Source organism: Carlito syrichta, unplaced genomic scaffold, assembly GCF_000164805.1.
Source record: "Carlito syrichta isolate Samal-C Ts95f unplaced genomic scaffold, Tarsius_syrichta-2.0.1 Scaffold312060, whole genome shotgun sequence".
Classification (NCBI taxonomy): domain Eukaryota; kingdom Metazoa; phylum Chordata; class Mammalia; order Primates; family Tarsiidae; genus Carlito; species Carlito syrichta.
This window is the reverse complement of record NW_007256156.1, coordinates 596,711-610,256: the sequence shown is the minus strand read 5'-3', so window position 1 is coordinate 610,256 and position 13,546 is coordinate 596,711. Positions and strand designations below refer to the sequence as shown.

The 13,546-nt window shown below is 41.9% G+C and overlaps 1 protein-coding gene across 1 annotated transcript in view; it reads left to right on the top strand.

Moving 5' to 3' along the window:
• PAK3 (p21 (RAC1) activated kinase 3) overlaps positions 1-13,546 on the top strand; it is a 293,428-nt gene that overhangs the window by 95,203 nt on the left and 184,679 nt on the right. The window lies entirely within an intron of this gene.

The following is a 13,546-nucleotide window of genomic DNA, read 5'->3' as shown; positions in this document are numbered from 1 at the left end:
TGTTTCAACTTCCACACTCTGCAGGGACTCAACCAAATCTCTAAACCTCAGTTTGTTCTCCATTAAATAGCCACTGTGATGCCCACAGGGAGATGTAAGCAGTTGGCTGGGTTTTCCCAAACCACCTGTTGTTCTTTACTATGGGTATCTGATGCCATGCTGGAGACTGAATGGTGCCTGGCATGAGAGCAGGGTGGAAGTGGTGTGGCGTGCCAGCAGGCAGAGGCTGTGGTCATGGCTGTGAGACATTATTAGCTGGATGTTTTCAGGCTTTCCTAGAGAGAGAAAGTGAATAGAAAGAAAATGCTTTAAAAATAGAATTTTAAGTGCTGTGCAACTACAGGATATTACATTTTAGTCCCTCTCATTTATTATTTTACTCTGTGTCGGCACCATATTAAGTTCTGTACATGCAGTATACCCATTTCATCTATGCTTCAATCCTTGAGGGAAGTATTAAAGAGATAAGAAAATTGAAGTTCAGAGAGAAAGTTTAAGTAGCTTTCTCAAGATCAGACAGCTTGGAATTGGCAAAGCTGTACTCCAAAGTCTAAGATCATCTTGAGAGATGAATAGCACTAACCCCAATTTGCAGGTCAGGAAACTGAAACAGAGAAGTAAATAACTTCCACAAAACCAAACGGCTGGTCAGTGGAAGAGTTCAATGCCAAAGCCCATGCTTGTTTTCTGTATAATGTAAAATGTGGGGCTTGGGTTCTTAGTATATTGCCAAGGCCAGTAGTTAATCAATTTCTAGGTAGCCATTCCCTAAACAGGTACTCAGTGCAGGCGGCTTGCTGAAAGTAGACCACAGTCCAGTTGAGACACTAAAACTTATATGAGACTAAGCTTGACCAAGTCTAAGGTAGTGTGCTGAGTGTCTATTAAGTAAGTAGATAGGCCTGTGGCCCAGACCAAGCTGCTTCCTCACACAAGCCTGGAGCAAAGCATTATATGTTAAAGGGTCTAACTGTGTTGTAGGGTTTTTATGCTTATTACCAAAGTTCTTTACATAAAACTTGCCCAATTTATATTAACTATGCATGAGAATACCTATCTGACACTCCCTTGCTATCATTTAGTCCTCTAATTTTTTTTTTTTTTTTGAGTTGGAGTCTCATTCTGTCACCCAGACTGGAGTGCAGTGGCACGCTTCCGGCCACTGCAGCCTCGACTTTCTGGGCTCCAGCGATCCTTCCGTCTCAACCTTCCAAGTAGCTAGAACTACAGGCATGCGCTATCACGCCCAGCTAATTTTGGATTTATTGTAGAGATGAGGTCTCGCCAAGTTGCCCAGGCGGGTCTCGAGCCCATGGGCTCAGGCAATCCACTCACCTCAGCCTCCCAAAGCACTGGGATTACAGGCTGAGCTACCGAGCCTGGCTTAGTCCTTTAATTTTTAAAAAGTCCTTTTATTTGATGAGCAGAATTTGTATCTGACTGTTGCTTCACTTTAATGTATTTTATTAGTAGGTGAGGTTGAATAGCTTTTACATATTCATTAGCCATTTATGGTTCCTCTTTTAGAAATTGTTTGTATATTTTGTCCATTTAACCTTTAGGATCTTGGTATTTTTCTTGTATGTATAAGCTCTTTATATATGAAGGCTATCGACTGTCTGTCATATTGTGGTGGTTATTTTTTTAAGCTAGATAAGTTCCTACAAGTGTTTTAAAATAAGAAGATTTTCAGTTGGGGTTTATTTGGGTTGGGGTGGATGGCTTTTTAATCTTCCCACATCCCTTGTTCATTCAAAAAGTGGTCTTTCTTTGGTATTGTGGTTTTTACCACTCTACAACTTCTGGGCAGAAGTAGAGTAGATATTATTTTCCCCTTAATTATAGGGACTTAGGATAACCCTGGCGAGAAACTAAATCAAGCCCATCAAGTAGCAGATGGTAAATTCTATTGTATTCCTAGTACAGTGCCTGGTACCATAGCAGATTCTGAGAAAAAGTTTGTTGTAAAATTACAGCAAGCATGAATCTGTCCCCAAGTACCATGCATTATCAATTATGGCCTCATGTTAGTTTCTCTCTAACTCCTCTTTTTCAGTATTTTAAAAAATTCTGATTACATCAGGGACAGGGTATCCATAGGTATTCATGGGTCTTTAACACTAATAATTTCTTTTCCAAAAAAGGGTTCACAAGGTGTCACAGGTTTTATGTGAATATTTTGGAGAAGCCTGCAACATAATGATTACAAACCCAGGTTTTATTGACAGAAGGATGTAGGTTCAAATCCAAGTTCTGCAACTTACTAGCTGTTTGGCAGTTGGCAAATTATTTGACCTCCGTATGCCTTGACTTCCATCTTTGTAAAATGAAGATGATAGTAGTCCCTTCCAGAGGTGATTCTGAGAGTTAAGTGAAATAATATATGTGAAATAGCAGGACCTGAATAGGTAAGTACTCATTGAATTGTAGCTACAATTATTATCAGCAATAATAATATATTATGTGTTGATGACAGGAAGCAAAGATCCAGATAGCATCAGGAACTATACAGCATAAAAGGCATTGAATGTAAAGTCCCTGCATATAAGTTGAAGTTCAAATGCTATGGTCAACTCACTCTGTGACTTTGCAAGAGTTCATTTCCTTCTATTGGCCTAGTACTTTGACAGTAAGTCAAAGAACTAGTCCCACTATTGTTACAGCAGCAATGACTTCAGCGCCCTAACCTGCCTTGCAGTCATGCATGGAAAAAGCCTTTCTAAGGCATAATTTGGCATATGGGACTTCAGGAAGAATAAGTACTAGGATAAATGGAATGCAGGTTACAAGGAAGTAGATAGGTTTGGGCTCAATAAAAGAGCTTTTCAGCCGGGCTCGGTGGCTCAACCTGTAATCCCGCGCCTTTGGGAGGCTGAGGTGAGTGAATTGCCTGAGCCCGCGGGTTCGAGACCCGCCTGGGCAGCGAGACCTCATCTCTACAATAAATCAAAAAATCAGCCGGGCGTGGTGGCACATGCCTGTAAGTCCGGCTACTCGGAAGGCTGAGGCGGAAGGATCGCCGGAGCCCGGCAGGTCGAGGCTGCGGTGGCCAGGAGCGGCCACTGCACTCCAGTCTGGGTGACAGAGTGAGACTCCAACTCAAAAAAAAAAAAAAAAAGAGCTTTTCATAGTGCATTGGTTAAGTGTATAGAGTCAGAAGCCACATTCCCTGGGTCAGAATCCTGATTCTGACATATACTAGCTGTGTGACCTTGGGGAAATATTTCAGCTTCTCTGACACTTAGCTTTCTCACCTGTGACATGAGGATAATAATAGTACCTATATCATAGGATTGTTATGAAGATTACATCTTTAATATTTGTGATTTGATTAGATCATTATCTGACATATGTAAAGCATAATATAGGAGTTTTAAAATACCAAAATAGGTAAAACTAAGAGCTCATTAAGAATGGGAGGAAGTTCTTGGATGGGAAGTGAATTTCCTTTCACTCCCAGGATATCAGTAGAGGCAGGTATTATTAAACATATTCAAGCATCAAGAGAGGACTAGACAAGATGAACTTGATCATCATTTCCTAATCAAAGTTCTATAACGTGCCTTCCAAACTTACCCAGCTAGTCAGTAGCAAGGCAGATCCAGGCCAAAATCCAGCACAAGCCAAACTTTATAGTAGAGTTATTTTTTTCTCCATTGTCACACCTCATTTAAACTTGTGTTTTCTTGGACGACACTTTATTTTTTACTTTATTTTATTATGGAGATGTGGGATACAAGTCAGGATTATGTACTTAAGTCATCTACATGCAGGTGAAGTTTGGGCCTCCAACTGGTCCTTACTTTCCCTGGTTTAAAACTAGGTACGCTTTGTGTTGTTACGTGCCCCTTTCTCCCCTGCCAGTGTCTTGGATGACATTTAAAAATTGATCTATGAAATTCAGAGGTATGAAGGTCAGGCTCAACCCGCCACCTTTCCCTTGCTTACAAAGCAGCTATTACTTTGAAAGTCAGTTTTACTTTCTGCCTGCTTGTCAGATCCTGGATAAATTTGATTGACAAGGGGCTTTTGGTGAAATTGTTTCATTAATGCACTGGACGTTGCTAGCTGATTTACAGTCTCCTCATTTATGAGGTTCCTGTTGCTATTAAATGAGAGGAATTATCATGTCATAAAACTAATGCTATCAGCTTGTCAGTTTTATATCTGACCTGGCTGTACCTGCATCTGCCATTTGACTTTAGCCTCTTATTTGGGCAAAGAACAGCATCCATTCATGTATCCTCTACCACCTGTCACTCTCACTAAAGACCAGAAGAAGTCTGCCTCCCGGTGAGGTTGCTCAGTGATAGACTATAAGAGAGTGCTGGCGTTACTCTAAGCTCAGTAGACCAGGCTGATGCTTTAATAGACCATGCAGACAAAGGGCATTGGGAGAACTAGGGCAGAAATGATTTTTTACATGGAGAACCATACTAGACTGCAGCCCACACAGATGTGACCTCCTGAATGATTGGAGATGGAGTGTCAGTATTCCCAGCCCCGCACTGGGCTGGAATCCAAACCAGAAAGGCAAGGCAAGGTGTGAGCATATAGATGAATGAATCTCCCTAGAGTAGATATGCCCACAGGGTGCCCTGTGGCTCAGAAGGGGTCCTATGAGGTACATACTCCCTAGGGTCTTGACTCGGGCAAGCCAGCCAACCTTAAGAATCCAAGGGACATCCTGAATGCAGTGAAGAGCTGGGTTTTTTAACCAACCCCGGGAAAAGTAGCTGTAGTAAAAAATTGTCTCTAAGACACCATCAGAGTAGTGGAGGGTGGAGGTTTGCCTGCACTAGAAGACTCAATCTAGGTTAAGAGAGAATGCCACTCAGGAACTGCAAGTGTGTCCTTCGACTGAGAAAGACCTGAATTCATGCCCCCGCTTAGCCAAATTCCACTGGGTACCTTACTTAACTCTCCAAACTTCGATTTCCTCTTCTTTAAGCTAGAGATGATAATAAAAGTCCTTGATTCATTGAATTGTGGTGAGAATTACATAAGAAAGAATATTGGTAAAGCACTTAGCACTCTTGGTAAAAACTAAGTGCCCAGTAAATATTAACTAGTATCATTATCATTACGGATCAATTACTAAAAAGAGACAAGTAAAACTATTTAAGAAACTATAGATATATTTATACACTTTTAAATGTATACTATATTTCACAATAAAGCTATAATTTTAAAAAGAGAAAAAAGGAAAAGCAGTCTTACAGAGTGGTTAAGAACATGTGACAAATGGTTCGTGGTTCACGCTCCCAGTCTGGCCACCTATTCCCTGTGAGTGTCTGGGTAAATCGCTTAGCCTCTTGAGGCTCACAGGACCAACCTTGCAGGATATTGTGAGAATTAAATGAGGAATCCTCCCCTCATAGAGTGCTTAGTGTAATGCCCTGTGCAGAATAAGCTGAGATTTATTTTTAGTTATTATCATTATGGACTTTATTTTTCCTCTACAACTGTCAGCCCTCCTGTGTCCCATTTGATTCTACCAGCCTGAAGTCCAGAGTGACACTGGTGGTTTCCTGGATAGGTGTTGGGATGGTGGTTAGAATTAAAATGATCAGGCCCTAGGGTATAACCCAGTGGTAGTGGAAAGGGGTAGAACATTGTTAGGAGCCCTGCCTATTAACTAAAAGCACTGTGGCATTAAAAGGTAATTGTTTTCCAGCGACCCCTAGAGCTGAACCAGTCCCCTCAGTGGACCCTGCACCATGATATAGCCCCTTTCTTCCAGCTCCCACCCCACCAGCCAGTTCTACATGTACACTCCTAGCTGACGCATTTGCCACTTTCTTCAAATATTTGCTAAAAGCTTCCCAAAGCAGGAAGCCTTGCGGCTGCAGAGCACTCAATGAGAAAAATGAAGCAACTGTTTCCATGGCAACGCTTTGGCACTTATTAGTGTTTGCGTAGGCACTGAAGCAAGAGCTGGGGTCCAGACAGGCCCTTGCTGAGAAGGGATGAGGGGAAGAGAGGGCTGGGAGTGCAAAATTGCTCTCACTTTGCTTTCTTAGGTCGTAGTTCTCAGAAACAATGTTAGAGGAACCTTTGGGGCACAATTTGGCCATATTCCTTTAGAGACAGTTTGAACTCTCCTGGGGTAGTGCCAGAGCCACTCACCTCACTCGATACTGCGTGTCTTTGCTGCTAGGTTCAGCTTCCCCAAACATTCCTTCATAGTGCCAGCTCTCTCCCCAAAAGCTTTGCGACTTTTCCCCACTATCATGGCATTTGAGGCCTTCCACAGTCTCCTCTTTCCACAAACTCCAGCTGCTTTCCCCAACCTACCCTCTACTTCAGCAAGACTGGTCCATTTCATCCTACCTCCATTCCCTGTCATGCTGTCGTGTTTTTCTTCTCTCTCTTTCATACCACTCTTGCTTGGAGTTCCTGATATCTTCATCCATGGATCCAGTACTTACTTTTCCTTCAAGACCAATCTCAAGCCTCAGTTTCTCCAAGAAACTTTCTCAGACCATCCCAAGTCGGTGAAATCCTTTTCTCTTTGGCACTTAAACACATACTGCCTTTTCAGTTGTTTTACTACTACTTATATGTCTCTATCTAAAAGATAGATATCTCTATCTAGACAATAAGTTCTAACCCAGAAGAGGACTTTGAAAATGTTTTCTTGTTTTTCTCATAACAACAGATACAGTGCTCTGCTCATAAATAAGGAATTAGTTAGCCAACATGTGTACAGGGTTTAACCCAGTGCCTGGTATACAGTAAGTGCTAGATAGATGTGCGGTACCTTCAAATAGTTATGGTTTGATTCCCTGGTACCTTTGTCACCACTTTCATTCAGGGGCTGCATGTGGTGCTCTAGGCCTTCGCTTAGCCTTAACCTTAGAGCCTTCAAGGACCATTAGGTTGGCAAAAATCAGTGAATGGCCAGTGACCTTATCCTTACCTTCTGTTTCTGCCCATTTACCACCCCAGCTCTCAGAACAGACTGCATCATTTTCAGAGTACAGCGAAAAATAAAAATAGGAGGCCTTATCTTTTAAAAGTTAAGTAATTTCAAGATAGTAAGAGCAGAGTATTAATCAAGAATGGGGCTCTTCTGAGTGTGGATGCCACTGCACAGGTTGCATTGCACACCCATGAATCTGATCCTGCTAGCCATCCTCTCTCCCTTGTGCTGCCCCCCAAGTTTCTGAGACAAGAGTTGGAGGAAATACATATGTGGAACTGCATATCGAATGGTTCTAGATTGACTAAAAGCCAAATTCTCTGGAAGTGAATTTACTGACTAGTCAAGTGTCCAAACAGCCAATTTGTCATGTTTGTGGTAATTTCTATTTTTCCCTGCTCATGCCCCTGCCTGTGCCTATGCCTATACTCTCAGCTTCTCACTCCTGAGGTCATAGTACATTGGACTATAAAGGCAAGGCTGCATCTATTGTATGTCCTGTTTGTCCACATGTACTGATTTCTTTGGAATCAATCACCATTTCTTTTGGGGCTGAGGTGAATAGCCACATGATCACTCTACACTTTACTCACAGGACAGCCACGCAGTAGAGCTCAACAAATGTTCAAGAATTAAAAGTTAAAAGTAGAGGATGTCATAGTTTTAAAAATCACACAGTTACCTTGCTCATGGATAATATCAGATCTTAGAAATGTCTAACTCCATTTCTTTTTTTTTTTTTTTTTTTTTTTTGAGTTGGAGTCTTACTCTGTCACCCAGACTGTAGTACAGTGGCCCCTCCCGGCCACTGCAGCCTTGACCTGCTGGGCTTCTGTGATCCTTCCGCCTCAGCCTTCCAAGTAGCTGGAACTACAGGCACACGCTACCACGCCCGGCTAATTTTTGATTTATTGTAAGATGAGGTCTTGCCAAGTTGTCCAGGCAGATCTCGAACCCGCGGGCTCAGGCAATCCACTCACCTCAGCCTCCCAAAGCGCAGGATTACAGGCTGAGCCACCGAGCCCGGCTACTCCATTTCTTTAAACACAATAAGCATCATTTTATAATCTATCTCTGATACATCCAACATCTGAAGTCTTTGGGATCTGTTTGTGTTTGCTTTTCTGTAGGTTCCTGGGCATGATGTCTTATTGCCTTGAATGTCTGTTTATCTTCTTATGCTAGTCATTATATTTGAAAACCTATTTGTAGGAGTAACTTGAAGTTCAGGATAAAGTTATCTTTCTTCAGAGAGATAATTCATGATTGCTTTAGCTGGGATTCTGGGACACAGATAGTCTGGGGCCATCTTAAGTTTATGATTTAAGTTTTCCTGGACGGTATAAACTCAGGCTGTGGGTCCACGAGATTCGTGTGTAATTTACCCTTATCCTGTAGGTATAAATCATTTAGAGTCCTAGCTTTCAGTGGGCCACATTTCCTACCAGACTTCTTGCTTTCTGTTGGCTCTGTCCCCCTTGACCTATAAGACTTTCAACATGAAAGTTCAAATTTGTTGGCATTGGAAAATGCCCTTAGGGAAAAAGCAGCAACCACCACTATTATTCAACTTTCTGGGTTCTCATTATCGTTTCATTTTTGTCTTATAATAATACGTTGTTAGTATTTCTTTATTGATTTTAAGAAGATTTTGTTTAAAATAAACATATTTTTGCAATTCTTGGTTTCAATCATTATAAAAAATCCAAAGTGTATCACATAGAATTCTCTTATCATGCCTTGAAGTAGACAGGAGGACTGGGAGGCTAAATATATATAGTAGATGAGAAAACTTCTTTTGAGTTGGAATCTCACTTTGTCACCGCAGCCTCGAACTGCTGGGCTCCGGAGATCCTTCTGCCTCAGCCTTCCAAGTAGCTGGAACTATAGGCATGCGCTATCACGCCCGGCTAATTTTTTGATTTATTGTAGAGATGAAGTCTCACCAAGTTGCCCAGGTAGGTCTCGAACCCGCGGGCTCAGGTAATCCACTCACCTCCGCCTCCCAAAGCACGAGATTACAGGCTGAGCCACCGAGCCCAGCTGAGAAAACTCTTGAAGCCACTTGCCCAGAGTCACACAGTGAATTAGTGATAGAGCTTGAAAGAGAACCCAGACTTCCACAATGTGTTACCATCATATTATTAAGCAATGGAGAAGTGTTATTTCCCACTGTGCTATCCCCTACTTTTTCCAAAATGCTAAGAGGGTGGCTTTTGATTGCTCCTGCTTTTCCTTCCACCTTCTCTCATCATTTTATAGTCTATAAAACCTAAAGGAAAAAACTGATTTATTTATTTGGTCATTGTAGGAGACCCCTAACAAAAGAGTTGGCAACTTTTCAAAAGCAATGATGTCAAAATTGCTGGCCTTTTCCTTTTCTTTCTGCCCAAGTACTCTGATCAGTCCTTGAATTCTGCCTTAAAAACAGGAGATGAATGTTGCAGTGGGGCCTGGCCAATGACAAACACACAGGTGCCTTCTTGTCTACTGTGGTAGCTGGTTGCAACTGCTGATGAACAAGGTATCCTCTGCTATCTACTATTGCCTCCCACCCTATAGTAGCAGTCCCTCAGGTGCAGCTTTGGAAAACCTACATACCAGCATTCTGGAGTGCTTTTATACATGAGTGTTAATTTTTCCATCTGTGCCATCATCTGTGACTACCAGAAGTTGATCTTGGAATGTGCTTATGCTTAAGCAGGTTAGTGGAACAAAAACTCCAAGAAAACCTGCCATTTTGGAATTGCCCACCTATGCTGGATAATTAAATCTGACTCTTTTGGGGAGGGGTGTGGCTGGCATAAGAGACTTAGAAATGGCTGGGAGATGGAAGATTCAGGCTATGACATATGACACAAAAGCTTGGTCTCCACAGCTTCTGCAAAGGAAGCTGGGTGGACAAACACCTCAGCTACAGACTTTTCATCTTCTCTGATCCCCAATGAAATTGACTTCCATCTTAGAGTTTAGATACTGTTAGCTATTCTTTTCAGGCATCCTTGACAGATGCTACAGGTATAATCAGACACAGGTGTCTGAAAAGAGGCCAACAAGGGCAAACAATGGGAAAGGTGCCCAAAGTGTATATGAAATTACCATGGTTGTCAATTTGAATGTGCCAAGACGATTTGACACAAGTGAGAGGCAGAAAGAACTATACTGCTAACACTTTCTGCTATGCTATGGGCAGATATTGCCAAGTTGCCAGGATTATGTTATATATTTATTTTCAGCACATATTTTCTGACATTTTGAGCACAGTATTTCTATTGATCTTTGAGAGGAATTGTGGATGATTTAGCATATGGTTATGCATTTCTTTTTCATTTAAATAAGAGATTTCACTAAGCTTGCTATCTCCCTATATGTGATATGACTGCACTCACTGCCTGATGTTTGTTTTTTCAGGATAATGAGAAGGAAGCTAATAGGAAAGTTGATAAAGAAAGGCAGTTGGAAAGTTGGATTCACTGAACAGAAGTTGGATCTATTCTGTTAAGGAGGGGCCACATGTCTGTCCAGCAGTCATGCCTAGTCACACACCTCCAACTATAGAAGGCTCTGATTGTCACGAGCAACACTTATCTTCTTCTAGGAAGTTGTGGCCTCAGGATTCTAGGCAGCTGCCTCCATGCTGATTTCACCCCCACTCTACCTGCTGTTTCCACGGGCCAAAGCTGGGCAAAGCTGTGGGGCAGTGGACAACTCTTAGTTGCATTGGTGGTGCTGGTCTGGGGCTCTATTGACCAGAAGATTTTCAACACTGGTCACCTCTGTTTGACCCTTCTTTTAAGCTATTGTTTCTGTCATTTCCATGCCACTAAGCCCAGGTAACCAAGCCTTCTCATTTACTGATCTAAGTTTCACTCTGTAACCTCATCTCTTATTGGTACCAAGGGCCACCCTGGTTGACCTGCTCAACCAGGGGCCAAAGGAGACCCTTGATTGGTGGTGGGCATAGAGAGTTGTATGAGAGCTAGAGCTGACATGGCAAGAAGTGCCATTTGCTGAGTGTTCACTGTTTGCTGGGAGCTATGCTGGGTACTTTACACACTGTACTTATTTGCTGTCAGCAATAGGAAGGGTAAAAATGGCTCAGCCCTAAAGGGTGGGAGGCTGACTTGTTTTCCCTATGATAGATGGGATAATATTGTGTAGTGAAGGGATTGCTCCATTAGGAATAAGGAGCCTTGGTCAAACAAGCATATGGCATTAAATAAGTCCTTTTTCTTCACTAGGTTTCAGTTTACTTCTCTGTAAAATGGCCACATAACATTTGCTCAGTTTACCATATGATCATTTGGATATTTATTCCCTCCAAATCTCACATTGAAACTTGATCCTCAGTGTTGGAGATAGAGCCTGATGGGAGGTGTTTGGGTTATGGGAACAGATTCCTCATAAATGACTTGGTGCCATCCTGGGGGTGATGAGTGAGTTCTTGCTCTATTAGTTCTTGTAAAAGGTGGTTGTTTAAAAGAGCATGGCACTCCTCTCTTCTTTTTTGCTCCATCTCTCATCATGTGACATACTTGTTCCCCTTCCCCTTCCACCATGATTGGAAGCTTCCTGAGGTTCTCACCAGAAGCAAATGCTGCTGCCATGCTTCTTATAGAGCTTTTAGAACCATGAACCAAATAAAACTCTTTTCTTTATAAATTATCTAGTCTCAGATATTCCTTTATAGCAATACTAAACAGACTAAGACACCGTAAATACTTGTTGTGAGGATACAGATAAGAGTACTTAGAAAAGTATAAAATATCATATAATATCATGTGAGGGAATATAGAACAGTGGTTAAGAACCAGAGTACAAGCCAGGCTTGGTGGCTCAGCCTGTAATCCCAGCACTTTGAGAGGCTGAGGTGAGTGGATTGCCTGAGCCCGCAGGTTCGAGAACTTACCGGGCAACTTGGCAAGACCTCATCTATATAATAAGTCAAAAATTAGCCAGGCATGATAGTGCACGCCTGTAGTTCCAGTTACTTGGAAGGCTGAGGAGGAAGGATCGCCGGAGCCCAGCTGGTCAAGGCTGCAGTGGCCGGGAGCAGCCACTGCACTCCAGTCTGTGTGACAAAGTGAGACTCCCACTCAAAAAAAACAAAACAAAACAAAACTAGAGTACAGTTAAGAACCAAGTCTCAGTCCAGCATCTTTTTACCTGTACAACCTTGGGCAAGTCACCTCTATGTGCCTTAGTTTCCATATCTGTAAATTGGAAATACAGGTAGTACCTATTCATAGGGTCTTTGTTTAAAAAAAGTGCAAAATATTCAGAATAGTACCAGCATATATGAGTGCTATGTATTATTTTGTTACAAATATTAGATAACTATGAATATTATCCCATATCTTTCCCACATGCCCCTCTCAGTGTTATAACCCTCAATTCAACAGAAATTGGCTGGTGCTACATGTTCAAATATATTATATATAGCTCTCTACATTCTGGGGCACAATACAACCCTCCCCTGGAACACATACACCACAGCACATAACCATATAAGGGAGTGGATGCTTAATACTCCCAGTGGGTGAGAGACAAGCCTCTTTGAAACTGACAGACTCTGAGGTAAATGTTATAAAGGATTCATTTACATAAATGCAGGATACTTTTTAACTTTTCAGAAACATGTTTACTACATTAAGTGAGATACACCGGGTACAGGGAAAGATGCAGAGTTATGCCATCACTGTACATTTATTGAGCACCTTTTTGTGTCAAGTGTGAGATACAAAGAGGACAGAGGCCTAGTAGCTGACCTTAGAGAGTTGATTATTTAGTGGGGAAGATAAGACATACTCACACTCAGCATGTTATAAAAGAGGATAGTGCTAATTATGAGGCTAAATGAGAACATACATATATCCTTTATAAGCTGAGAAGACTGTATAAGTGCGAATGGTTGTAATTTATGTACAGGCTTTAAGAATTGCAAAGTGCTATAGGACAGGGGTCCTCAACCCCTGGACCATGGACTGGTACTTGTCCATGGCCTGTTAGGAACTGGACCACACGGCAGGATGTGACCCACAGGTGATGGAGCGAAACTTCATCTGTATTTACAACCGCTCCCCATCACTCACATTACCATCTGAGCTCCGCCTTCTATCAGATCAGGGGCAACATTAGATTCTCATAGGAGCACGAGACATACTGTGAACTGTGCGTGCAAGGGATCTATGTCATGCCCTAGAGAATCTAATGCCTGATGATCTGAGGTGGAGCTGAGGTGGTGATGCTAGCATTGGTGAGTGGATGCAGATTAACATACAAATACAGATTAACATTAGCAGTGAGGTTTGACTGCACAGCTGCTTGCAGACTCATATCAAAACTCTATCAATGAGTTGCAAATGAGTTGATGTACTGCAATTGTACAGCTGCATTTGATGGCAGAATTTAAATCAGAATCTGATACTTGTTTTAGTCTGCTCATGGCCTGCCCATTATTTTATTTACCACTTCTGTCTGTACCTCTTTTTTAAAATGGTGGATTGTATAATTGTTTCATTATATATTACAATATAATAATAATAGGAATAAAGTACACAATTAATGTTATGCACTTGAATCATCCTGAAACCACCCCCCCCCCCCCCCCCCCCCCCCCCC